At 49.1% G+C, this 27834-nt stretch overlaps 1 long non-coding RNA gene across 2 annotated transcripts in view; it reads left to right on the forward strand.

The window, feature by feature from the left end:
* The window catches only part of LOC112660410 (uncharacterized), a 35637-nt gene extending 8657 nt beyond the window's left edge, over positions 1-26980 (forward strand). Inside the window, exons 4-5 of one of the 2 annotated variants that reach the window (XR_003136895.3) lie at positions 23198-23312; positions 23604-26980. This is a non-coding gene — a long non-coding RNA (uncharacterized LOC112660410). Of the gene's footprint in view, positions 1-23197 lie in introns of both variants that reach the window. The other variant, XR_007406693.1, reaches the window with a different exon arrangement.
* Positions 26981-27834: the final 854 nt, after the last annotated feature.

Consider the following 27834-nt stretch of genomic DNA (forward strand, 5'->3'; position numbering starts at 1 on the left):
GCCTTTGGCTTGGGTCATGATCCCGAGGTTCTGTGATTGAGTCCCACATCAGGCTCCTCACAGGGAGCCTTCTTCTCCCTCTGCCTGTGTCTCTGCTCCTCTCTCTCTGTCTCTCATGAATAAATAAATAATATATCTTAAAAAAAGAAAGCCTTGGCCTAGAGATGGCATGTCACCTCCACTCATGTTCTGTAGGCTATAGCTGTGTCACATGACCACAGCTAATTGTCAGGGAGGCTAAGAAGTGTAGTCAAGTTACACGACCAGGAAGGAGGAGGAGGATGTGGATTTTAGTGACGAGTTAGCAATCTCTGCTGTGGTGTTTATCATTATTTATTGGTAAGAACGAAAAGACATTAGTGGTCTAAATGAATGATAGTTGGAGGTTGGATAAATAACTTTTGGGACAGCAGCACTGTAACCCTATAACCTATATGGCATCTGAGGTTTCCCTACCCATTGAGATGGAAGTGAATTTAGCTTAAGCTTTCTGACAGGCTTTGGAAATTTCAGTATCGTCTCTAGGATTCATGAATTTCCAGGGTTAAGTTCTACTGGGCACTCTCAGTGCTGAGTTCTGGCTCTGTCAAAACTCAGGCTGTGTGGCAGCCCAGACAAATCACTCTGTTCTTGGAGCATCCTCAAACCAAGCTGGCGAGGCATCTGGATGTATAGCAGCCTCTACTAAAGATTGGGGATGGGTGTTCCTGTTATATTAGCAGCACTGTAGACTCCTAAATATTTATTTTACTCACTCCAGGCCCCCACAATTGTTTTACCTCTTTCAACCCCTCCACAACTTTAGCCCTCTGCTTGCCGATGCAAAGTCTCACACAGGATTTGCGTCCTCTGGGTTCAAGCTCTTCAGTAATGCAGAAGGACTTGGGAAGGTTTAATTTGACTTTCTAATTCTCCAGCCAGTCTCTGCAAATGGAATGACACAGCATATAATTTTCTCCAAAAATTATGCAGTCCCCCATACTTAAAAGGCAAAAGCATCCACTAGCCGTTGTATTTTTATATATTAATTTTTTCATCGTGCTACTCATATGCAATCCCATTTGGCCTTTAAACCTGTGTTGTTTAGTTAAAAAGGCAAGCTATCGAGTGATCTCCTATTTTTGTATTGAAAATATACAAAGATGCATAGAAAAAAGATTCACAGATATCCACCATAAGGTTGATGGTGTGTGGATCTACTGCGGGTATTTATTTTCTTCTCTGTATATGTTTCTGTATCATTTAAAATATCTATAACGAAAATGTATTACCATGATAATCAGAGAAGGAAAGATTATTTTTCAAAAAGATTCTTGTTGCCTAGATGAACAAAACCTGGTAAACAAATAATTCACCAAATTCTGTCTTCATGGAATCTATTATTTCACAGATCATATTGTTTTTACATACCTGTATTTGCTGAATCCCTCCCTCTAGGCTTGGAAAAGGGAACGATCACCAAGAACTAGGAATGGTAGGGGAGAGTTGGGGATCGTGGCGAGACCAGGCCTAGCCCTTGGATACTATGCTGAGAAGGACAGCATTGTTGAAGTGTTCGAAGATGGCCCTCCCTGGAGGGCATTTGATTTTGTCCACCTGCCCTTTCCTCTTATTCCATATCCCCCCGGGGATGTATTCTCAATGCTGGACTCACAGAAGGCAGTGGTAGATCTGTTTAATCCACCGGGATCCGTCATCTAACACCAAGGCTGATGATAATGACTGGACTATTCTGAGCCATTCTTAGGCAAGATACTCTTGGCAATTCTATGTTGGAGGCTTTCTTCCCTCCTATGAAATTGTAAGCTCTTGGCTGGAGAGTTGGTGGGAGGGGAGTCAGATGAACGGACAACAGCATTGCAAGCCCACCATGGTTAGGAGCGTGAACTTCGGAGCTAGATTGCCTGAAATTGGGTCCCGACTCTGCCATTTCCTAGCTGAGTGACCTGGGGAGCCTCCAGCGTCTTCATCTGTAAAATGAGAGTTTAATATTTCCTGCATCCTAAGGTGAAGGTTAAATGAGATTATGCTGGTCAATAGTGCCCAACATCGCAGTGTAGTTTGATAAACAAATGACTAAAAAAACAAAAACAAAAACAAAAAACAAAAAACAAAAAAACCCCCAAATGACTATGGGTGGTGACGACCGCTAACCCAGTGAGGCCTGGACCCCCAAAGGCAGGTCCTCTGTCTCATTCTTCCCTGGGGAGTCTGCGGCCCATGTAGATTGAGCACAGAGCTGTACCCATATGCTGTACCAGAGATGGGATGAGAGTTCCCAGTCTGATGAGATGCTAGGCCCAGGGGCCCTCAGAGCTGCAGTTCAGCCCTTTTGTGGGTGGAGAAACTGAGACCTGGGGCCATCGTCATCACTCAGCTCCACATAGCTGATCACCTGGCAGGGCCACAGCCAGAGACCCCACTCCAAACACATTTCTTTGTTATGTTGAAATTACTTTTCTCCTCCGTAAATATGTCATGTAGTCAAGCATGCATGGAATTTTGTAAGAGGAAAAAAGACACACTTATTCATGACATGAATGACCTGATGAATGCCCAAGCAAACTTCCAGCGAGGTCCTCTGGGAGGCTTCTTCGGGGCAAAGCATTTGAGACGACCTAATAGAATTGGCCTTGACACCGGATTCTGAGGAGTGGGAAGGTTTTGGACAGTGGGTCTGACAGTGTCCTCCAGCTTCTCAGGGGCCTCAGTTTCCTCCAGAGCCTTATGGCTCCAGCCACCAACCCCTGTACTCAGAGAGCTGGAGGTGCCAGGGGACATGCGCAAGGTTTAAAAAATACCTGGCCTTTTCCCTCCCAATTTTTTATTTTTAAAAAATATTTTATTTATTTATTCATGAGAGACACAGAGAAAGAGGCAGAGACATAGGCAGAGGGAGAAGCAAGCTCTCCGTGGGGATCCTGATGCGGGACTCAATCCCAGGATTCCAGGATCATGCCCTGAGCCGAAGGCCGATGCTCAAACTGCCCGTCTCTCCCAATTTATTTATTTTTTAAAGATTCCATTTAATTATTCATGAGAGACACAGGGAGAAAGAGAGAGAGAGAGAGACAGAGACACAGGCAGAGGGAGAAGCAGGCTCCATGCAGGGAGCCCCATGCGGGACTCGATCCCGGTACTCCAGGATTAGGCCCTGGGCTTAAGGCAGGCGCTAAACCGCTGGGCCACCCAGGGATCCCCGTCTCTCCCAATTTAAAAGATAGTTTGATTCTGCCTTTATTAGGGGTCTGAGACAAAAATTTTTTAATTTAAAAAAATTTATTTTTCAAAATTTTAAAAAAGTAAGTATGCTAGGGCTGGGTGAGGCAGGACAAGGGCCACCAGTACAGAGCCCAGACATGTGGAGAAAGGCGGCCACCGGGGGCTGGGTGGGGGTTGAGGCTGGCACTGCTTCAGGCTGCCCATGCCTGCACCTTCCTGTCTTCACCGGTGTTTTATTCACCACTTCCTGTGCTTGACCAGTTAGACGTCTCGCTCATTACCCCTGGAGGAAGGGACGCTGGCATTTTCTGTAATCCAGGGAGAATGCAGTGCAATCTGTGATGTTGGGTGACCTGGGCTCTGGAGCCCATCACGGTGCCTCAGGTAGAGTCGAGTCCAGGCCTCAGATCCTCAGCGTAGGAGCAGTGGACCATGTACCTCCTCTCTCTGCTTGTCGTTGTCTTCTCTGCTTATCCTCCTCCAAGCTGAGCCTCCTCCCCTAGTTCCCTTTCTTTAACTTAAAGGTCTGTCGACCTGTGTGCATCATAGTTGGCGCCTTCCCCACTTTCACCAGATGCACCAGGCTGGGGGGATATTACAGAGGTAGAGGGATGTCCTCCCAAGTGAGGTGGTGTTGGAAGGAGCAGCTCAAACCTCAGAGGACTTGTAAATGTTCCCAAATGGGGGTTTAGTTTCAGTGTCCCAGAATACTTATAATCGCTCTATTGTTATGATACCTTATGGACAAACACGTTTATCTGCTTTTTCTAATTCTAATTCTCATCATAATGAGGCTTACGTTCAACCCGTCCACCCACAAGGAGACAAAAAGGTCACCCAAGGGAGTAGATGAACTGTCTGCCTCCCTGAGGCTCTCTATAGAACGTGGCATCTGGACCTTTTGTATTCAGGGTTTGACCAGGGGCTTTGCCACAGTCCAGGAGCTCTGGTTGTGAGCTAGTATGCCTTTCAGGAGGTGGGGGGAGTAAGGTCAGGCGCCTGGCCAGAGGATCTATGGTACAACTAGAGTTTTTTGTACTCTCAGTCTATTGATACGAAACGAGGCCTCTCTCTGCTCTTCCATTTGGGTGAATGGCGGTTGGTCTACAGATAGAGTCGGTGCCCAGTAATAGAAAATATTCCCAGTAAAGCAAAAATAGGCACACTATGTACCTTCCACCTGCTCTTTCCTCCTACCATGGCTGCAGAGTAACGGGGGAGGAGTTTGGGCATTCTAGAATGGTCTTTCTAGTTAATTTTTCCTAAGGCTTGGAGAATATAGATCTTGTCAAAGAACACTCTCTTAAAAAAAAAAATGAGTTTCTTTTTGGGAACATAACTAACCTAACACTGAATAATTCTGTGTTCCTGGGACTCTCTGAGCAACTCCATGCGCTGATCATTGAATTCCGATTCTGGAGCATGGATGCACTACACAGATTATTTTGGTCTCCCTCGAGGTCTTGTGCGTGTTCAAGTAAGCATTACCGTTGGGTAGACTTGCATATGTTAAAGATAAATCCTGAAGTCTCAGTGGTGTAACTCAGCACAGTGTTATTACTCACTCATATGAAGTTTATTCTAGACTAGATGGCCCTCCTTAATCTTGTAGCTCAACCATCTGGTACGTGTGGATTTCAAGGTCACTACTAAACGGGAAAAGGAGGATCAAAGAGGCACGCTGGTTCTATTGTTTCAGACCAGGAGTAATATAGCTCGTTAGCCAGAGCTAGTCCCGCGGCCCCACTATAACTTTGGGACGGGGGACTCGGAAATGTAGTGTGCACGTGGGACATTTAGTGAGCACACACCAACTTTCTCTGCCCCACCATTCTTATCCTAGAAAGTTTGTAACTTGGCAGGCAAAAGCAGTTCCTCTTGCTCTAAGTTTCCCAAATTTTGGAAATATCAGGGTGTCTTTTTACTGCTGTCCACTTCATGGTTTTCCTTCATGGTGACCTCAGTTCCTCCTGCAGGCCATATTGACGGACATGCTTGGCACCCATGGGCATACACTTGGCTAGTGGTTACTCCAGAGGGATTCTCATTCATTTTGTTTCCCATCCCTTGGGTTGTATGTTCACTGGCTGTGGAGGACTGTTGAGAAACTGTGTTCACAACAAACTCCCTTCCTGTATCTGTGCCTCTTGGCAAAATGACTTTGCAGTGTCTGCCATCCAGAGGTGCCACGCATTCCCCTACCCTTGAAGTGTGGCCGGCCTTGGGACTGGCTTTGAACCATAGGATGCAACGGAAGGGGCGTGTGCCCTCGAGAGGCTCTGCACACTGCAGCTCCCTGACCAGGTGGTCTGTGGATGATGGCCTAGTTGTCCCCTTTGCCTCAGGCAACATTGGGCCACCCCAGAAGCAGAGCTGCCCGGTCGGCTTGCAGCTGCCACAGGAAGGCGCTCAGCAGAACCAGCCTAAATCGCTGGCTGCAGACAAGTGAGTTTGAGGATGGTTCGCAGAAAAGCAGGGGCTGATGCATCAAGGGTCAGCGTGTGCCATAAGAATTGAGTCAAATATGGGACCATTGGATGGCTCAGTTGGTTAAGTGTCTGTCTCTTGGTTTCAATTGAGGTCATGATCTCAGGTTGTGAGATAAAACCCCATGTCCATTTAGTCAATTTAGTCAAATTTTACTTTAAAAGGATGAAACAGGGGAGTTTGGCGCCTGCCTTTGGCCCAGGGCACAATTCTGGAGACCCAGGATCGAATCCCACGTCGGGCTCCCGGTGCATGGGTGGCGCAGCAGTTTGGCGCCTGCCTTTGGCCCAGGGCGCAATCCTGGAGACCCAGGATCGAATCCCACGTCGGGCTCCCGGTGCATGGAACCTGCTTTTCCCTCTGCCTGTGTCTCTGCCTCTCTCTCTCTCTCTATCATTAAAAATAAATAAATAAATAAAAATAAAAATAAAAGGATGAAACATGAGTGTGAAAATGAAGACATCTGTAGAAAATGGAGGGAAAGCCATTAAAATGCGATGGATTCGACCCTCCAATGGTTTCCTGTATACATATTTCTTTACATTTGTAGTCCACACTAACACGTTGAGGCTGGACACCACAGATGATTGAATTATGAGGGGATACTAAGGCTCGTGAATGAAAAGCCCTCGTAAATAATCCTGCGGCTCACAGAAGATTGACTTTCATTTGCCTGTTTGCTTTTCTCTGGAGTCATCCACGGTGAGCGTTCTAGGGAAGTCTTGTGTGCGGGTATTCGGGGGTCCAGGGTTTTTCTGTCATTTTGACCTCGTAACCTTAAGGTCTCTTGTTACCTGCAGGGCTGTAAGCCTGCTATGGGTTCTGGAATTGGAAAAGGGACAGGCGTAGAGGAGGCGTCCCCTTATCTTAAGCCCAGATGCCTCTGCAAACACTCTGTTGCAAACCCATCCCTTTTGCAAACACTCTTTTGACAAGGCCTCAGTCACGTGATCATACCTAACTGCAAGAGAGACTGGGAAATGTGTGCTTGGGGGCCAGAAACACTCTGAACTGCAATCTGTTCTTAGGGAGTGGGGGAGAATCAATTTGGGTGAAGAGCCAACAGTCTACCAGAGTGATGGGTCTTATTTATTTTTATTTTTTTGCAAGAAAGACCATGCGAAGTCTAAATTAATGGACCCGTACCCAGTGGGAAGGCCCTGATGAAGGGATGTGCGTGTCTGTAGTTTAAGTTAAAATAACGTGTTTATGGTACGATGTATCTGTTTTCCTGATGCACAGCCTTCATCCCTTAAAATTAATTGACTAACCAGACGTGAGGACTTTGCGTTCTTTCTTTTTCTCTAGTCTTCAATATCCCTCTGTAATAGTTTCCTTTTTGTTTTCACTTCTGGGGATCAAGAACCTGGCAGACTGTTTGAGTGCCCATATGTCATTTTGAAGTAACATATGTACTTCTTTTTTTAAGATTTTATTTATTTATTCATGAGAGTCAGGGAGAGGCAGAGACACAGGCAGAGGGAGAAGCAGGCTCCCTGTGGGGAGCCTGATGTGGGACTCGATCCCAGGACCCGGGGATCACGACCTGAGCCAAAGGGAGACTCTCAACCACTGAGCCATTCATATATATTTCTGAAGTGGCCTCCAGATTTTGAAACAAAATGTGGAGTTAGCTCAGTGCTTCAATTATAAGGTATACTAGGAAAAAAAGTGGTATCTGAATTTACCCCCTCTGCAGTCAGTGCCAAAAGAAGAAAAGGTTAAGATTAAAAAGATGATGAGAAGGTGCTCCCGTGTCCAGCTTTTCTCCCACACAAAGCTCGCCAAACAAGTTCAGATGACTCCATTTTTCTTGGGGCCTGAGGACCCAGGAGCTTGACCTCTGGGAACCCAGTGAACTGTTGCAGGTCCCTGTCAGAGAGGCTCTCGGGAGATGGTCCTAGCTGGTCCTCCTGCACCAGGAAGAGCCATTCTGAAAGAAGTGAGGAAGGGGATGATGGCCCTGGAGGTGAGTGCTTGCCATTTCAAGCTCCCAGAGTTTGAGGAGGCTGACCCTGCTCATCCCTGATCCCAGCAGACGTGGGCCCCAGGTGTGCCCTCCTCTGGGGCACCCTTGTTCTCTTCCACCTTGATGCTTCTTACCGAGTTCTTCGCCTCATCATCTCCCCTTCCCGCTCATCTCCCTTAGCTCACAGTGGTCGGCCTGACACTGGAAGAGGCCTTTGAGATAGAAGAAGGTGGGGCGCCTGGAGGGCTCGGTGGCTGAGCATCCACCTTCGGCCCAGGGTGTGACCCCGGGGTCCTGGGATCGAGTCCCATGTCGGGCTTCCCGCAGGGAGCCTGCCTCTCCCTCTGCCTGGGTCTCTCCTCCCTCTGTGTGTCTCTCATGAGTCAATAAATAAAATCCTAAAAAAAAAAAAAAAAAGAAAAGGAAAAAGGAAAGGAATAGAGGCACGTTGTCTGACTTGAGAGGGAGTCATGCTTTTCTTTGGTTGCCTGCCCGAGTTGTTGAAAACCTGGCTCCGCGGTGCTAACGTCCAGGTGTCTAAGTAGGTTCCCGGCGGCGGGACATCCGGGGCGTTTTCAGCCCAACGGTGGGAGAGAGCCAGGTGTCGGCGTCCTGACATTGTCCCGAGTCTCTCCGAGTTGGTGGCACAGGGCGGACCTGGGACAGGCTGTGGGTCACGTGTTGGGTAAGGAGGCCCAAGCGGGGCCCGGTGCGGGCAGCCAGAGCATCCGAGGCGCTGGGTTAGGCCCTTGCAGGGCGCGGCTCGTGCTGGTCATTCCATTTGCCCCCTGCAGCCCCCTGAGGACCCTCCCCCCCCCCAGGACAGACCCCGAGGGACTGCCTTGATGTCCCCTTGTGTGCTGATGCTCAGTGGCTCCATTCATCCCCTGCGATCCGCCCCCCCCCCCCAGGCAGACCCCGAGGGACTGCCCTGATGTCCCCCTGGGCTGAGCCTGAAGCCCGGTTCCCACCGAGTCCCGCCTGACACCCCGAGGGCCCTGTGGCCGCGTGCTCCCCAGAAAGCAAAGCCAGGGCCCCGCAGGATTCGGGGCGGCCGGGGGGCGGGGGGCTCAGTCCACCGGGCTCACTTTCCGAGGCCGCCTGATGGCATGTGCAGCAGCAGAAAGTCCTTCATCCTCCCTGGTAACGCGACGGGAGAGGATTACTGCTGTCTCGTAAGGTGAGGGACATGTACATCGTGGGAGACCTGAGCCTTGGGTCCGCATGGGCCCCTTGGCGTCTCTGCTCCGGGAGGAGATGTTTCCAAAGAAGTTTCTGCTCTGGCAACCGCTTCCTCGTGCAGGTGGTTCAGGCACCCCTTGGGTCCGCGTCGTCTCTGCCTTCCAACCCACTCCGAATGTGTCACTTCTCAATCTCCACATAACCTTGAGCTTTAGGAATGGCAGTTGTTTTTCCCTGTTTTCCATTTCTGGAAACCTGTGTTCCAAGTCAGAAAGGAAGATGCTGTTCAGGTGCTCTGAATAGCAGAGCTATTATTTAATATTCTGTTTATTTATATGTCATTAATATTGAATCAATATTTATTAAAAGCACCATCTGGCTTTGGTAAAGGGGTGCAAATGGAGGTGGACCCAGTCCCTGCAGCCACAAGCGCATGTTGATTGGGGGTACGTGTGTGAAGGTGAGGAGCACAGGACTGAGGGGGGCAGAAGAAAGACAGGGCTCTTCTGTGTTCTGTAGCGTTCTGCATTTTCACTTCTGGCACATTAAAGTTGCTGGTTCTTGGGGTGCCTGGGTGGCTCAGCCAGTTAAGTGTCTGACTCTTGATTTTGGCTCAGGTCATGACTTCAGAGTCATGAGATCGAGCCCCATATTGGGGCTCTGTGCTCAGAGCCTCCTCTTTTCCTACTCAAGCTCTCTTTCTCTCAAATAAGTAAATTTTTTTTTTTTTAGATTTTTCGATTTTTATTCATCCATTCATGAGAGACACACACACACACACAGAGGCCGAGATATAGGCAGAGGGAGAAGCAGGCTCCCTGTGTGGAGCCTGATGTGGGACTCGATCCTGAGACTTGATCCTGGGACTCCGGGATCATACCCGGAGTGTCAAAGACAGACACTCAACCACTGAGCCACCCAGGCGTCCCAATAAAATCTGGAAGAAAAAAAAAAAAGTTGCTGATTTTCTTGCTGTCTTCCCCTGTGCACTGTGACCCCTGGAGGGTAGAACCTGACATGTATCCGGTGTTTTAACAATTGGGGACTGGATGAACGAATGAATGAGCATTCTCATCTCCAATTCAGGCTAGTAAATAAATAAATATCTCAACACCAACCTTCATCTTTCCCTTTAGAATGGAACAAATTTGGGAGAAAGGCCATTTGCATTGGTATGTATGTAAGTATGTATTTGTGATGAGAGAGAGAGAGAGAGAGAGAGAGAGAGAATAAGAATGTCAGGGGAGGGGCAGAAGGAGAGGGAGAGAATGCGAGAGAGTCTCAAGCACACTCTGCCCTGAACAAGGAGCCCGACGTGGGGCTTGCTGGTACCACCATGAGATCACAACCTGAGCACAAATTAAGAGTCAGATGCTTAACTGACTCAGGCGCCCCATTTGAGTTGATGTTCATATGCCTATAGTACCTTCATGTTATGCTCTGCCGAGGTTTCATCCCTGGCTCTCCCTGTGATTCTAACTTCATTGGCCTATAGTGAGCCTATGGAAATTTATTTTTAAAGGTCCCTAGGAGTTTCTACTGAGCAATCAGAGTTGAAGACAAGCATTCCACATATGGGAGGAATTGGTGCCCTACAACTGATGCAGCATGAGGATGGCTCTTGTCCTGCAAAATCTGAGCCTTGTGGGGGAACAATAGTGGCTCCCCAAATCATTTACCCAGAGACCAAAGACAAGGATGTGTTCTGGAAGTGAAAGAGGACAGACCTACTCTATTTTCCTTTTGCCTCAAAAGTTTTGTGTTCCTACTATATCCATATCATTTCCTGTTTCTTTAATGGTGTGAAAAACGGACTTGACTTTCCGCTTTATCTCATGTCCTTTAAAAGAACAAGAAGGATGTGTGCAGATGTCTCTGCCCCAGAGTTTTCTGGAAATAGGCGCATAATGTGCTTTTCCAGGGCCATTTGCAGAGAAATGGACCTTTAACAGACACTGAGCAGCATCCCCTATGCGAGTTTGGCTGATAGTTTTATACGCAGGAGTTTTGATTAATGGGTGTCTGGAACTGTGAAAGATTTTGCCCTCTTGTAGTTTAACAAGTTCATCTGCCTCTGGGTAGAGGATGCCGGCAAAGATCAGAGACTCCCAATGCGGAGACGGAGGTCTCGATTACACCCAGCCCTAGAGGTGATCTCTTGCACCCATTCCCCAAGCTTCTGTTGTCACGGGGTGACCCGGCCAGGACCAGGTGACACGTGCCCATGCAGCCTACAGATTTCGAATCTTTTACACTGGGCAGAAAGTGTGCTTGTCTGTGCTCTGAAGGGCCACCCTCTCTCTGTCTTCTGAGGCTGTGCACTGAACAGAAATCCTTGAAAAAATCTCCTGGAACGAAGACAGTCGGCGCCCACTGCTTGGAAGACAGGCGGCCAGCTCGGCCTGCATCCCGGGGTCAGTCAGTAACTGCTCAGAGCGCTTCCGGAGGCCTTGGTGAAGCTGAAGGCTCGGGGTCACAGTGGGCTTTCTGGGGTTCCCTGGGACCTGCCTCCAGGGTACCACATGAGTACCCCTGCCCACACATGACAGTGAGCGTTTCTGTCTAATGGACGCCCCACGGCTTACTGGTCTTCACCAGCCAGCATTTCTCTAGCCCAGGAGTCTGTGCCTGACTGGGGGCTCCTCTGGCCTGCAGCTTCCCCTGACCTCGCCTGGGCCCAGGCCTGTGCCCGCTGGCGGCTGGCCTGGTCGGAGTCTGCTAAGCGCAGTACCACAGGGGCCATGGTCCACGGGTCCCCCGGTGTCCAGCAAGTGCGCCCGGGCATCCTCACCTGCCGATGTCACCGGGCTCCCAGGAGCAGCAAGGGAGGGAGTCCCGATGTGCCCACGCTTTTCAAGCCTCGGCCTCCGTTTGCTAACACGCCGTCAGCCACAGCAGGCCCTGCAGCCAAACCCGACGGCGGGGAGACGTGGATCCCACCTCTTGGGGAGGCGGTGGGAAGAGCATGCGGAGACTTCTAGGATCTTCCACAGCCCAGATCTGTGTGCGGCTCCTTCCAGCGCATCGTCCAGGTCCTCGCTCCTCAGAGCGCCGCCCTGAAACTTCTTGCCTCCTGTCATCGCTTCCACCCTGTGACCCAGTTCCATGCTCATCGTGGTCCTTTCTACATCCCGAAATTACTTACTTATAGAGTAAAGTAAAACAAGGAAATAAGATAAAAAATATTTAGAGAGAAGTAAGCAAAAAATAATGTTTCTCCAGTATGCCTGGATTGCTCAGTGGTTAGGCTCTGCTTTCATCTCAGGGCATGATCCTGGGGTCCCGGGATGGAGTCCCACATCGGGCTCCCTGCGTGGAGCCTGCCTCTCCCTCTGCCTGTGTCTCTGCCTCTCTCTCTCCCTCTCTCTGTGTGTCTCATGAATAAATAAATAAAATCTTTAAAAAAAAATACTGTTTCTCCAACCACAAAGCAAGCTCTCGAGGGCAGTCACTTAGCTTCAGCACCCAGAGAAGTGCATGGATTGGGTGTCCATGAAAGTCTGATAGCTGAATGACTTCCGTACAGTGTTTTCAGTCACCTTTGTGGGAACAGACAAGCAGAACCATGAAGACACAAACCCGCCTCCTGCCCTGAGACGGAAAGGCAGGAGGGTTTGGGGTTGGAGGTCTGGGGCAGAGGCAAAAACCAGGGCCACTGAGTCATTTATATTTTTCTGCCAGATGGTAGAGACGTCCAGATTGTGACCGTGTCTTTTCTTTCAACTGAGGAACAATTTGACCTGTCAGGATTTAGCTGATGATTACAGGATTCAATGGCGTCGTTGTCATGAAAGTACCCTTTTATTTCCCCTGGGGGGAGAGTGCACTACATTTTTGGGATTTGGAGGCTTAGAAAAAAATAGCAACTGGATTTGTCATTGTTTTCTCTTTACAGTGTCACTTAGCCTTTCCATACATCACCCCAACCTTGCTTCAAAGCCCTGGGAGTGATGCCATGAGGCTGTTTTCCTCTCCTTTCATCTCCTTTTTGTTTTTGTTTCTATTTTGCTGCAAGTTTCCCAGTTGAGGACTTGAGGGACACCTGGGTATATAAGGCAGGGTTTAACGGTGACCTCCTCCATGCAAACCTCACTCCTGGTAGCAAAATCTCCATTAGAGTTGCACCAGGGAAGCAGAAGCATGTGTAGGAGATCTATCCATCTATATATCTGCTTATTTTATTGTTATTTTTAAAGATTTTATCTATTTATTTGATAGAGTGAGAGAGAGCACAAGCAAGGGGAGTGGCAGGCAGAGGCAGAGGGAGAAACAGGCTCCCCACAGAGCAAGACCCTGGGATCATCACCTGAGCTGAAGGCAGACGCTCAACCAACTGAGCCACCCAGGTGCCCCAATATATCCGTTTATTTCTGCATCTGTATCTTATATTCATCTCTATCCGTATCTGTTTCCCTATCAATTAGCTATTTATCCATCTATTTATCTATTTATTACAAGGAATTAGCCGATGTAATAGGAGCTGGGAGTGTGCAATCTGTCGGGCAGGACCCCAGGGTTGGAAGATCACGGACAAGCTGGAATCCGTGGCCTGGCCGGGGCTCCTCGGCGTGGAAAGCCGCCTTCTCTTCTTGTGAAAGCCTTAGTCCTGCTTTGAGGGCCTTTCAACTGATGAGTCAGGCCCACTCAGATTCTTCAGGATAATCTTCCTTACTGAAGGTCTGATGGTCTCTAAGACTTCAGTTCCACCTGCAGAATGCTTTCACAGCACCCCCTAGATTAATGTTTGATGGGATAAGTGGGATTGTAACCCAGCCAGGTTGACACATCAAAAAAGCCATAACACTGGACTTGGATTATTTCCGTTCTTTTTGAGATTTTGATGAAATATGGGAATGCTGTGTGTGGAGGCCTCAGTGGGCAGGAAGGGCCCCCGTATCTGGAGAGGTGAGAGGTGAAAGACACGGAAGATTGAATAGGGTGTCAACACCTGGCAGTTTGGTGGAGAGCTGGCCCAACTGATCCACAACACAGAAGTTTCAGGTAGTTTTGCTGATGTGCATTTTTTCCCCATCCTTCTTTAGAAAACAGTTATAATAATATGTATGGCCAGTCAAGTCTATGTTTGTTTTTTTTTAAGATCTTATTTTTAAGTAATCTCTACGCCCAACCTGGGATTGAACTCACAACCACAAGATGAAGAGTTGCATGCTCTACCGACTGAGCCAGTCACGTGCCCCAAGTCTATGTTATTACCATGAGTTTGTTATTACCAGGTTTATTCAAATTTCAAAAGGGAAATTGATCGTGAGCACAGCTTTTCTTTCTCAGCCTGTTGCTCCCAGAAATAAGTGTAAATAAATGCTGGAATGGGACTTTTTTGGCAAAGCCGTCCCAGGACTTCCTCAGGGGACAGGAAGAGGGTTGAAGTTCTAAAAAGGAACCTTTGAGCAAAAAAAGCATCCAGCTGTTCTGGGCGGGGCCACCAACCCTCACAGAGGGAGGTTCTGCGTTGGTAGCAGAGCGTGTGCTCTTTGGAGCGCGTGGTACAAGATAACCATTGGGAAGTGCGCTTTAAACCACACGGCTCTGTATCCACATCCACCTGCACTCACGTCATTTTTTTTTTTTTTTTTTTTGCAGTCACGTCATTGCATGAAAGTCCTTTGGAAGATTATGGGAAGTTTTTTTTTTAGAGTCAATTATGAAAACACTTAAAAAAATATCTAAAAGGTGAAGGAGTTGGAAAGGGCTTCAGTTCTTAATTGAAAACTAAATTGTGGCAAGCTCTTCAGGATAAGAAAGAATGATGAGGAGCCCCTGAAATTCTCTCGAGAGTAGGATAGGTCAGCTGATGTGGGGCTTTTATTAGGAGGCGTTTCCGAGGTTGTCGTCTCACATTTTGGAGGCCACTCACGCTGAAGCACTACACAAAGGCTTAATGAAGTTATATTTCATTTGTTTAAACTGCCATTATTCAGGAGCCTAAGCTGAGCAACTAGGCCAAGTCTAATGCTGTCTTCCAGGCCCAGCGTTTTGACACTAAAAGTGGTCCAAGGGGATCCTTGCCTCCGAAAGAAGTCTTCCCTGGTCTCTCTAAGAGTCCTGATGTCTGTTTCCGTGCCTATGCTGCTTCCCTCACCAGAGGGGAGCAGAGGTGGCTGCCCTCCTCCTTCCAGAAGCTCTAGGCCTTGAGGATGGAGGTCCACTGGAGGAGTGGTCAGGGGAGCTCCTGCTGTTTAATTCCTTTTACTAACAGAGAATGCACACAGGGGGGCCCTCTTACCTCCAGGTGGCTTTGGTGTCTTGTCTCCAAATGTCTTATGTTCATAAAGCTCTTGGTATCATGGGTCTCTTTTAGCATGTGGTGTCATGGGAAGGTGTAGAGGTTGACCCACTTGTTCACCAGTGTCCTGGACAGTGTCACCTCTGCCTTACTAGTCCCGGTGTCTGGAGAGAGGAGGCTGTGCTGCTGCTTTTCTCCCCAGGTGGCTCTGACACTCAGAGATGCACAACTACTATGTCCCAATACGTCAGATTGGAAAGGCAGCCTGTGGACCTCAGACCATTGTGCTAATGGGGCCCAGTACCTAAAACTAGAATCAGGGATTCTCCGCAACCTAGAATGAGAAGCGCCTTAAAGGTCATCGAGTCCAGTTTCCCCCATGCCCGTGAGCAGACAGAGAGGTAAAGTGATGCATGGGGGCTGCCCAGCCGGTAGGGAACAGAGTAAGGGCAAGAATCTGGGTTTCATCCCCCCCCCCCCCCAATTCTGGGGTTCTCAGTCATGGTGCAGCCAATGCTGCATTATGTGTGTTCACTCTCCATTGTTGTGAATGTGGGTTTATTAAGAATCATTATGGTGGGTTTCTTTCTATTTCTTATTCCTCCCTGAGGCCTGTGATACAGACATGTTTCCAGCCGTTGAAGTTATTTGCTTCTTACCCAGGGGGGCTGCTATAGAAACCACTAAATCTGTAGCTTTAAGGCTGATGCTGAGCCAGGAGATTACTTTTTTGGTGAATCCAATGACTGCATCCATTCCTTGGGTTCAGGGCTAACTTGGAGTGATGATGACCATGGGAATGATGGTCTGGTGAGGTGTCCAGGGGGACTCTAGGTTCCGCTAGTCTCACAGCGTGACAGTAAGATGCTCTCTCTTGGGGCACCTGGGTGAGCATCTGCCTTTGGCTCAGGTTGTGATCCCAGGGTCCTGGGGTTGAGTCCTGCATCGGGCTCCTGGTGGGGAGCCTGCTTCTCCCTCTGCCTATGTCTCTGCCTCTCATGAATAAATAAATAAATAATTTTTTAAAAGAAGAAGCTCTTTCTTGCTTGTGCTTGAGACAGTCATGTCCAGTATTACTGTGTTCTGTTTAGTCAGCACGCCAGACTAGACCAGCTGCTATTAAGGGGAGCCTGTCAAACTCTCCAATTATACATTCTAACCTACATGGTACTCTTACTGGTCAGTTAGTCTCAGCTGCATAAGATAACAATTTATTTCCACCTTGCAGAGACTGAAATCCAGTCAAAGAAATTCAGTGGCCTAACAGATTTATTCCTTTTATAGGTAATGCAGACAATGCTGGTACTATTGCTCAGGATTTATGTAGTGCTTTCCTTCCAAAGAGCCCTAAGGGCTTTTAAATTAACCCGTTCATCTTCAGACACCCCTAGAGAGGGATTATTGTCAACAGAGTGCTTTCCGGCAGGAGCAAGTGAAACACAGAGATATTGTCTGAAGTCGCTGGAGGTCAACCCCAGATCTGGGATGAGTTTCCAGAAGTCTGCGTCTCAGGCCAGTCTACACTTTGTCAGCTGCAGATGACTTCAAGGTGTCTCCACCTTGGGTGGGGTTGGCAAATAGGAGACCCTGGGTGTGCCAGGCCTTTGCTGACTGACCATGGTATTCCTTCCCACTAAGGCAGTCTGTAGCCTCAGAATCCTCCCCGGAAGTGCTCTCCATGTCCTGATTTCTGTCAGTGTTTGCAGCAGACAGGATTGCCATTTATGATTCAGAGCCTGGGTTAAAATGCTAGCCGGGCTCGTCTTGCACCTGAAGTGCCAGCATCAAAATTTCAGTGTGGCTCTTGAAAGGTGACATCACTGTCACCTGAAACCCTGCTGGAAACTGACTGGGAAAGCGAAGGATATGGGACAGATGGGCAGAGGAACCAGGGATCCCTAATGAGCAGGACTCGGTAGCTCCTGTGAAATGGGTGAGCTCAGGATTGAAGTGAGAGTGCCCAGTGGGTCAGGTCAGCTCAGACCTGTTTTATCGCTCTTGTCAAACACTTCCGGTTGCGTGTGAGGGTCAGGTCCCTTGTATCTGCTTTCACTGTCACTGTTGGCCTGAAGTGTGCAAAATCAATAAAAGCAAAGGTTCCTTTCTTTCTTTTCTTTTCTTTTCTTTCTTTCTTTCCTTTCTTTCTTTCTTTCTTTCTTTCTTTCTTTCTTTCTTTCTTTCTTTTCTTTCTTTCTCTCTCTGTCTCTCTCTTTCTTTCTTTCTTTTCTTTCTTTCTTTCTTTCTTTCTTTCTTTCTTTCTTTCTTTCTTTCTTTCTTTCTTTCTTTCTTTCTTTCTTTTTCTTTCTTCTTTCTCTTTTCTTTCTTTCCCAGCCTGGGGACCTCAGAGGGCCAAGAATGAGTGGAAAATCCAGGAAGAGTAACCACCCCATGTGTGCCTCAGGAAGGGAAGGAGGGAGTTTGCTGCTTTCAGGAAGAGGAGAGCAACCAAGATTTGCTCAACTCAAGGATATAATTAGCTGTCGAGTTTTCTTGAGAGAGGCAAGCTCCCCTTCAACGGATTTTATATTCCTGAATTTAGAAGACGGCAGAAGAAAATCAAGATCATTTGAAAAGGGCTAATTATAACAGCTTCACCTTTGAATTGACACTAAGTGGGTGGCGGAGGCAGAGGCACCCTCATAACTTCAATATTTTCGGGTCTGTAATATGGCAAAAGGGGAACAAACATATTTTTAGCACTTAGCTTGTTGACAGCCACTGATTTTAAAATAAGTACAGATTGCAAATGCCACTGGTCTCTTGATGTCTCCCATGAGAGCTTTTCAAGTCTTAAAATCGCCCTTGGCTTTTCCTCAGGGCCTCTCTGTGAGACGCTGTAAAGGAGATGAAGCTTCCCGTCTTGATAGGCTAAGCCTTGCAACAGTCTGTGAGTCCCAGGTCATCCCTTTTCTCCCTCTGCCCCCTGATCTCCGGAGAGGTGGCCCAGCAGGGACCCACCCTCACCTCACGGCTCCTCTGGGCTCCCAGCTAGTCTCTCTCCCAGTCATTCTCTCTCCAGCCCCCTCTGTCGACACCAGCTGCCTGACACCCAGGTTCCATTTTCTTGGGTTCTTGGCATTTCTGCGTCCCCACAGATGGCTTGCTGTCTTATACCTTTCTAGAGCCTGGCTACCTGTCAACATCAGGCTTGTGGACACATACAGGTGGGAAGTTTCTGCCCCACAGAGCTTTAAGCAAGGGTATCTTGGAGACTTGTCCAAATTTTGGTATTTATCCTCCTCCTTCACCAGCACTGGGCTGGTCCTTCTTGCTTCGCTCAATCCAAACTACAACTCACCACATCCAAGACAAAAGGACCCATAATAAATATACGGATACCCCAGAGATATTGTGGAGTTGGTTCCCAGCCACTGCAATAAAGCAAATATTGCAATAATGTGAATCAAATGAATTTTTTTTTTGCTTCCCAGGGAATATAAAAGTTATGTTTTTTATAATAACATAATATGCTATTATAAACAACCCTCTGGTTGTCTATTAAGTGTACAGCACCATTATGTGTGAAAGCCAGTGTGCATACCTTGATTAAAAAATACTTGAGGGATGCCTGGGTGGCTCAACAGTTAAAGCATCTGCCTTCAGCACAGGGTGTGATACTGGAATCCTGGGATCGAGTCCCACATCGGCCTCCCTGCATGGAGCCTGCTTCTCCCTCTGCCTGTGTCTCTGCCTCTCGCTCTATGTCTCTCATGAATAAATAAAGTCTTTAAAAAAATAAAAAATACTTGAGTGCTCAAAAAATGCGAACCGTCATCTGGGCTCTTGGTGAGTCATGATCGCTGATCCACAGATAACAAATATAATAACAACAAAGTTGGAAATATTGTGAGAATTATCACATGTGACACAGAGACATGAAGTGAGCAAATGCCCTTGGAAGCATGGCGTGATAGATCTGCTTGAGGCAGGGTTGCCACAAGCCTTCACTTTGTGAAAAACACAGGCTCTTTGAAGCATGGTAAAGCACAACGAGAGGCATGCCTGTACCGCCTTGTCTGTGCTTAAGTAATGATGAAGGTTGGAGGCCATCACCTGCTGGCCCTTCCCCCCTTTTATTTCGTGGTAGGTAATTAGATGTGGTTCTGCTCAAAACAGGTGCTCATTGAGTGTCTTCTGCAGTTAGACTTCATGACCACTGTTGGTGATTTATCATGTCTCCAGCTCTTCTCATCCCAGAAGAGAAATCCCATAGTTCATTCTTTGCTCTGTGAGGTCCTTAAATACTCCTGGAGTGGAAATGGGTGAGAATTTCTGTAAGCTGGCTCTGGTGCAATCTCCTTTCTCTCGTGTTTACTTAGGAGCTTCCAAATGAAGATTTTCTTGGAGGAAACTGTTATGGGATGCTTGGATAAACCTTTAAAATAGCTATAGCAAGTAAAGGGTTCCAATGTCACTTGTCACTGTATATCGTAGAAGGCAAAGCTTTTGTCTAGAAGTCAGGAGACTTCGTTTCTTGAAGTCCTGAATCACCCACTGTTTGGCTGTGTGATGTTAAGAAAGTCACTTAACTACCCTGTTTCAGGTTGTTCGTTAGGTGTTAACCCCTAAACCCATTGGCTAATTTCTGTAAGGCTCTGGAAGGCTGAATAATGTTCCCTCAGGAGACATTCCAATCCTTTGAACCTGTGAATGATGCCTCGCCCGGTCAAAGGGTGTGACTATTACCTTAAGTGGCAAGAGCTGTGATTTGGTTAAGGATTTGAGATGGGGACGTTTTCTTGGATAATCAGGGTGGGCCCAAAATGTCATCACATGCATCCTTATAAGAGAGAGTCAGAGGGAGATTTTATTACACAGGAGAGAAGAGGGCACGTGACCAGGAAGGCAGAGACAGTGGTGATGCCACCACAAAACGAGGCATGCTAACGGTCGCCAGGGGCTGGAAGAGGCAGGAATGGGATCTCCCCTAGATCCCCTGGGGTTGGGGTGCGGCCTTGCCGACCCCTCGATTTCAGCTCAGTGAAACAGATTTTGGATTTCTGACCTCCACAACTGTCAGGGAATACATTTCGGTTATCTCCCCCTGCTGGGTGCTTGTGGTGGGCTGCTCCTCCACCCCTCCCCAGCCTTCTACTTTCCCCTCTCCTCCACCTTGCTCCCCTGAACTGCTGACCCTCGGGGGCGGTAGCAGAGGATGGGAGAAAAGAAGAGGTCAGGAAAGCTCACGCTTGACCAGCGCTGTCAGGAGCTGACAAGTGGGCAAGGGGGACTCTCTCCTTAGCTCTGCTTTTAGGCTTTTCAGGGACCTGCACTTGCCCACCTGCCTCTGCGGGCCATCTCTCACCTGCGGTTCCTCTCAGTGAGAAATGTCTCTTAGGTGATGTCCTCGTTGCGGTTGGTTGCGTCCTCTTGCTCAGCCTGAGGTGTCTTTCTGCTCAGGACTGTTTGTGCCTCTAGGCAGCCATCTTGGAGAGAACGTAAGAGCCTTCCCCTGGCTCGCTCAACATGAGTCCAAAAGAATGTGTTCAGCTGTGCAGTAGCCTAACACCCTGACCCTTTGCCGTGGAAGCAGTTACCCAGAGTTTTCCATATGGGAGTCTTCATGTCCCCTCAACCAGAAGACCCATATCAGACTCTCCATGTGGTCTTGTTGTGGCCTCTTTCCTGAGGCTTGAAGTCAGAGACCCCTGAAGTGGTATCTGGACTCAGCTCAGCACTAAGTGTCTTGTAAACGTTTCCCCTAATTCTAACACGCATCTTTTTATATGCAAGGAGGCTGGCTGTGAGACCGAAGAGGGGCTCAAGGGTAAGAGGCACAAAAACGGATTTTGATCTCTGCTAATATAAAGCCTACACCATGATGGTCTCACGCCCACTTTGGAATGTGGCATTCTTAGTTCTGGTGCCTCAGCAATAACTACCATTCCACATCTCTACATCTCTGTTTACCCGAAGGGCCGAGTCCTGGGGCCATTACTCAACCGCCAGGGTAGTTCTGGCCTAGTCCTCCTGCGTTCTCAGAAACCTAGCATTCGCTGAAAGCTTGCCTTAGTAAAATGGCCAACCCTTTGATTAGGATTTGATTCCAGTTCCTGCTCCCTGGATGTATTATTCAGCACATGGCTGAAACTCCATGAATAGGAAATAATAGTAGCTCATAAAACGAGAGGGTGTACTGAGGAAGATGGAAGAGCTACAAGTTTAAAAGCTCCTAGCTGCTGCTGCTGGTGTGTGGACCAGCTTGGTGAGTAGCATGTGCCAGGAGTCTCTTCGAATTGTTGTGCTAAAAACTACTCACCTTGGTCTTCCAGGGGAATTTTTTTCCTAACGGAAATACATATATGTGTATTTTAAGATTTTATTTATTCACGAGAGACACACAGAGAGGGGCAGACACACAGGCAGAGGGAGAAGCAGGCTCCATGCAGGGAGCCCGATGCGGGACTCGATCCCAGGACCCGAGGATCATGACCTGAGCTGAAGGCAGATGCTCAACCACTGAGCCACGCCAGTGCCTGTAATATATATATTTGATTAGAGTGCAGGTCAAATGGCACTTTGAATTTGCTTTAAAATGTAATTTTGCCAAATGAATCAGTCCACCCACACTACTTGGACTTTGAAGAATTCATTCAAGAGCTGAAGCCCTCGTGTGGTGGGCCCCTTTCACGGTAGCACAGGGAGTAGAAAAGGCATGGGTTTGGGGTCATACAGACGGAGTTCAAATCTCTGCCGACTCTCCCTGGACATGTAACACTAAGTTGAATACACCTTGTGAGCTTTAATTTTCCATGTGGAAAGTGAGGATCGTATCTTTTCAATATGTAAAATGGGATTTTGAGAAAATTAAGCAAAATCATGTATCTGAAGCAACTGGCCCAGTGACCAGTGTGGGGTAGGCCCTCATTTGATTGAAGTCATCCTCACGATGGCATGCCATCCACTGTGACAGGCAGTGCCGCTACGGAGGTAAGACTCAGAGTCTGCTGGAGATGAGACAAATAACCCAGAAATGACAGCAGGCCCCATGGGTCCCTGAGGAACCCGCCCCCCCAGCACAGAGGAGCCCCGTGGCCCAGAGACAGGGGATGCCCTGCTTTCTTGGGTGCGATCTCAGTGTCTGACGGGAGAGGTCTCTTGATCTCCAGCCTCCATGAGTGGAAATCTCAGCAGACCTTTCTCCAAAAAGGTGTGACTTGACTCTCTTTCTTCCCTCATGGGCTAAAACTGAGAGACCAGATAAATCTATTTTGGTTTTGCAGACAGGTATCATTTAGAGAAGGGCTCAAAATGCCTTTGGAGCACTTGGTCATTGTTTCGGGAGTAAGAAACTACAGACCGATGCCATCATCCTTGTGGGGGGTGGGGGGAAGGGGAAAAGGTAAGAAACTCCACTGCCCCAGAAGGGAATAGGGATCAGAGGGCTGGTTCTTCTGAAATTCCTTTCAAGGAAACAGCTTTGATCCCTGTTTTTTCCTCCCACTCCAATGTGGCTTGGTGCCCAGAGCTTCAAAACTCGAACCCCGACTCTAGCTCAGAGGTTATAGGATCAGAGACAAATGCCTTTAGAAATCCTTCTGTTGGGGTGCCTGGGGGGCTCAGCGGGTGAGCGCCTGCCTTTGGCCCAGGGCGTGACCCCGGGGACCCAGGATCGAGTCCTGCGTCGGGCTCCCTGTGAGGAGCCTGCTTCTTCTCCCTCTGCCTGTGTCTCTGCCTCTCTCTGTGTCTCTCATGAATAAATCAATAAAATCTTAAAAAAAAAAAAAAGAAATCCTTCTGTTATTGGAAGGAGTTACATTCTCCCTTCGTCAGACAATATGAGAACTAGGAGACCCAGCCCGCGCCGGGGGCTGCCGCCTGCCCGCCAGAGGATGCGTTTCCGGCCTCGGCCTGTGCCCTGCTACAGCTGCTGTCCATGTGTCCTGTCCGGGGAGAGCCCCCGGGCCCCCCCGGTGACACATGTTGCCTCCGCTCTGCTTCTTGGCTCTGGAGGGCTGATGCATCCCAACAGCTCGGATGTCAGCTCGCTCTTGCGAGATCCACGCGTCTCTCTCTCTACGGGCTTCTGCAGCCCTTGCGCACGCCTTTTCCACACGTTTCAAAATGATTTTTTTTTATGTCTCCCGTTTCAGACCCTTCAGACCTGGGGCTGTGTGTCCCTGGAAGTCCCAGCGAGTGATTACTGATTCAAAGCATCACCAAGAGCGGGCTGGCACTGGCCCCCTTTCCTTGACTTCTATTATAAAGGTTTGGCCTAGGGGCACCTGGGGGGCTCAGTTGGTTAAGCATCTGCCTTTGGCTCAGGTCATGATTCCTGGGTCCTGGGATCGAGTCCTGCACTGGGCTCCCTGCTCAGCAGGGAGTCTGCTTCTCTCTCTCTGTGTGTGTGCTCTTTCTCTCTGTCTCTCACTCTCAAGTAAATCTTAAAGGTTTTTGTCTAATTTGACCGCTTGGGGTAAATCGGGCCTCACAGGGATGTTTTAATGATAGGCGCAAGTATGTATATATGATTAATATCTTCTGAGTCTTATTTTGCAGGTAAACTACTGATTGGGAAACGGGTGCTGTTCTACTCTAAGGCTTAGGAAGGCCTTGGAATGAATTCATCGACATGTGTCGATGACTACTCAAGGCTAGCTTTGAACTTTGGAGCATCAGAAAGAACTCCGAGAAAACTCAGATCTCCTCAAAGAATTCAGTCCCATCTGGAGATCATGTGAACTGATTAAGGGCTGAATTGGGGGTAAAGAGATATATCACGCGCACACAGTAGGTGATCAATAAAGCCTGGCTTGCTGAGACCTATGTGAAATGGGAAGAAGACAACGGAGGAGAGACGGCTATCTCCACGTCTGAAATGACTCCAGCCCTCTTGAGGTCCAGCCTCCAGCTTCCTACAAAGTGAAAACAAGGTTCTGCCAATTTTGAGTCTCAGGGGACAATTTCAGAAAAATTTCAGAGAATTGCCGTAGTCTCTCTCAGTCGTCTAGCATGGAAAGGCATTTCTCACTTTTTTGGAAGGAGACTTAAATTTCTATAGAATCTCTTCTCTGAGGAGCTCACATACCAAGCTGTACATATGTCCCAGGGATGTGATTTGATTTACGTATTTTAGATTTGTCATTCTCCTGAAAACACATGGGGGACCGATATTTTGTCCCTAGAGGACTTCATTAACATGGCAGGGGGTGTTACCTCATGAGGCTGGGATTTGACTCAGCCCCACGAAAAGCTTAGGAAGTGGGTCTTAGGACAAAGGGTGTAGACAGTTGGCATGAAGAGGTTGGAGAAAGCCTCACCTTCCATCAGATGTCCATGGGCTGAAGGTGTGGGCCAGGGGACGAGCTAGAGCTTGGGGCACTGCAGACAAAGATGTTCATTTATGTTTGTATCCCGTTGTTATTAAGCTCTGTTCTGTGTTAGGGCCTATACACTAAGCAGCCCGGCAGGGGAGACAGACACAGAAATGAAAGGTTGGGAGGCTTTGCATAGCCACAGGCTAACTAGAAAGCCTGTGTTGAATGAACCCCACGGGGGGGGGGGGGGGCTTCAGAACTGTGCCTCTGAACAGGTTAAGGGGAGCTCCAGGGGAAGCCAAGTCAGCAGCACAGCCCCAAAGGGCAGATCCTGGTTACTCGGTTCATGGCCTCCATACCGAGACCTCAGGCTCTGATCTGTGGGCCCCCTCCCTCCCCTCAGCATTCTGAAGTGGGGGGCCAGGTCCCAGGATGTTCACTAGTTCATGGGCATGGGCGGAGGGCAAGACCTCCTTTGCTCCTTCTCCTGGGGATAGTCAAGCATAGTTTCTCTCACTTTCGGGCGCGGCTGGGTGTGGGGCCGGGATGGGCCTGCACGTGTTCCCGGGCCCAGAAGGCATGGCGGGCTCCAGCGCAGGCTTGCAGGAGAAATCCCGACTTTCGGCTTCTTTTCCTGGATGGCGTTTCCTTGAGTTGACTGTCAGTGATGAGACCAGAAGGCCGAGATGAGGATGGGGAAAGAGGCCTAGTGGTCGTTAGGCCTGCTTCTGTCCTAGGCCTTGGGCCTTCTTGCACCTCCGATGCTTCAGCTCTCCCCTGCTCGGCCTGCCTTACAGGAGGCTCTGTTGGGCCCTGGAGCTCAAGCCCCAGGAGAGCGGCGCTTGAGAGTTCGGGGGATACTGGTTTCCAAACCCAGCGGCCCCACCTAAGTTCGAACCAAATGGTGAGAAGGAGGGTGGAAAAATAGTGTTCTCCACCGAGTGTGATTTGAACAATTGAGGGACTGTTGCTATAGCTACAATTCTAGAAAGACCTTAGATGGATAAAAGAAGGGGGGATAAAAGAACTCTTTGGGAACAAACAGCTCATCGTTGTCTTTTTTAGTCAGCTCAGAACAACTGCAAGTAAGAGGGGTCAGGGCCACCGCCAGCATCGTGCACACCCTCCGGTGTGTGTCTTCTCTCCCTGACACACGTCTCATGACCCCCTTCTGGGCATCTCAGAGCTCCGCTCCCCCAGGCTTCAAGCTCTGGTCTCAGGAAAGCTCTTCGGTGACCTGCACCCAAGCTTCTCCAGCCGCCCAAGCTTTTCTAAGCTTCTCACAGCGATGCCTTCCCGGGGTGGGGGTTGGGGTGCCTGCGTTCTTTTACTCTGGCTGCACCTGTCTGTATCAGGGCCTCGGCCGCCTGGCTTCCCGTGAGCAACCCCGAACCCCCGGTATCCTGGTTCAGGGTTCTGGAGTGAGCACCCCGGGGAGTGGGGCCCGGGGAGGCTGACGCATGTTGAGGCTCGGCTGGTCTCATGTTCCCTTCCCACCCCATAGAATGGGGGGTGATGCATGGGGTCTCCTCCTTCCTTGACTCTCCCCATCATGCCCTCCTGACTCCCTGCGGTGACTTCCCTGAAGGCCCCCCTGGGGCTTCCTGGGCTCTTCCCTTGAACATCCCAGGGAGGCTGTGCTGCAGCGGGTGCGCTTCCCACCCCTGCCAGGAGGAGGCAGCGTTGCCCCACTAGCTGGAGAAGCAGGGGCCGTCCCAGGTCCGTGGAGGGAGAATCGGGGTGAGGGGAGGATAAACTTGTAAACAGGGGCCTGGAGATGGCAGGAGATGGCAGGAGGTTGGGCCCTGCCAACCTAGACTTTCAGAGATTTGAGCTGGGCCTGAAGGAAGCAGCAGCCCACGTGGCAGGTCTCTGCCGACTGTGGGGAGTCCAGGTAATGACTGTTGGCCACTGAGGTGGCGAGCAAGTCCGCTAAAGCTCAGCTGGATTGGCTAAGCTGTCAGCTGCTCAGAGAACTTGGCCAGACCTGCAGTGTAGCCAGGGCCGCTGGGCCAGCCTCCTGCTGTGACTTCGGAGCAGGCATTTTACTTTACTTTTACTGTGATCCTACCGTGAATGAGATTTGTGCTTTCAAGAAAAAAAAAAATCAGCTTAATCCTGTGCGAGGGGTTCTGGAAAAGACACTGAGCTTGGAAAACACATTAGAGCTTGACGTTGGTTCAGATGAAGTGACCTGCCTCTCAGAGGCTCAGTGTACCCATCTGTTAACTGGGCTGCGGTGATGTGTGCTCTGCGGAGTGACCTGGGGATGAGTTGAATGTGTCCTCCAGAAGGTGGTGGCTCACCCCAGGAGTCACAGCCACCGGCGATTTTTTTTTTTTTTCCATATAACTAGGATCCCTTGGGCAAGTCTAGGAAAAGCCAGGACATTCTCCTGACTGGAGCGCCCTCACTTCTTGCCCAGGTGTTGGTGTTCCAGCCAGGGCCCTAGCAGCCAGCCTGTCCCGAGGCCGTGGAAGATCTTCCCCTAGTGGACTCTTACTTTTTGAGCCGTCCCTTCACTTCCTTCATGCCTTCCTTGGCCACTGCTCCCCTTTGCCTCCCCACAGCTTGGATTTCTGAACATGAGTCTAGAGAATAAAATTGGAAACTGTTGAACCCCTTTTTCTTTTCTTTCTTTATTCATGAGAGACACAGAGAGGCAGAGACACAGGCAGAGGGAGAAGCAGGCTTCCTGCAGGGGAGCCCGATGCAGGATTTGATCTCAGCACCGGGGATCACACCCTGAGCCAGAGGCAGATGCTTAACCACTGAGCCCCCCCCCCCCCCGCAAGGCGCCCCATGTTTACCCTTTCTCATACAACCTGCATCTGACTTGATGAGAGAGGAGTATAAAAAAAGACAATTAAACAAAAAAGCTTGAATGTTTTAGAGTTTAACCAGTTACCATTGTCGGCCTGTCTGGAATCAGTAATGATGGGCACCAGTGAGATGAGTTCGAGGTGAAAGTGGGACCATGGATCAGAAGTGCACAGAGGCCCAGGATGGGCACGACGGAAAGAACGAGAGTCTGGAGCATCACTGTCTCGGTCCTCCAGCTACGGTGAGTGAGGGGCAGTTTTTCCAGGACACGAGATCAGAAAGTGGTTGAGGCTTTCGGGCTGAGTTAAAAATCTTGAATGTAAGTAAGTGAGCAGGGCAAGGTTCTTCTCCCTAATAACTGCCGGGAGGACTGTTGTCGGCACCAGCGAAACAAACAGTAACGTCCTGATCGGCGTCTGGCAGGGGCTTCCGTGGAGAAAACGGAAGATCCAGGCAGTCCGGGTGCTTTTCCACTGGAACTCAGGGGCTCAGTCCTTTGTCCGCTGGACTCACGTGTGGAGCCTTTACAAATGCAGGTTCCCAGGCCTCCTTTAGAGCCCGTAGATGTTCCCATAGCTTTCCAGCTGATTCCAATGTGTAGCCAGCTTAAGAGCCATTGGTTTAAGCTGTGTGGGGGGCAGCTGATCTTT

Source organism: Canis lupus, chromosome 2 (assembly GCF_003254725.2).
Source record: "Canis lupus dingo isolate Sandy chromosome 2, ASM325472v2, whole genome shotgun sequence".
NCBI lineage: Eukaryota > Metazoa > Chordata > Mammalia > Carnivora > Canidae > Canis > Canis lupus.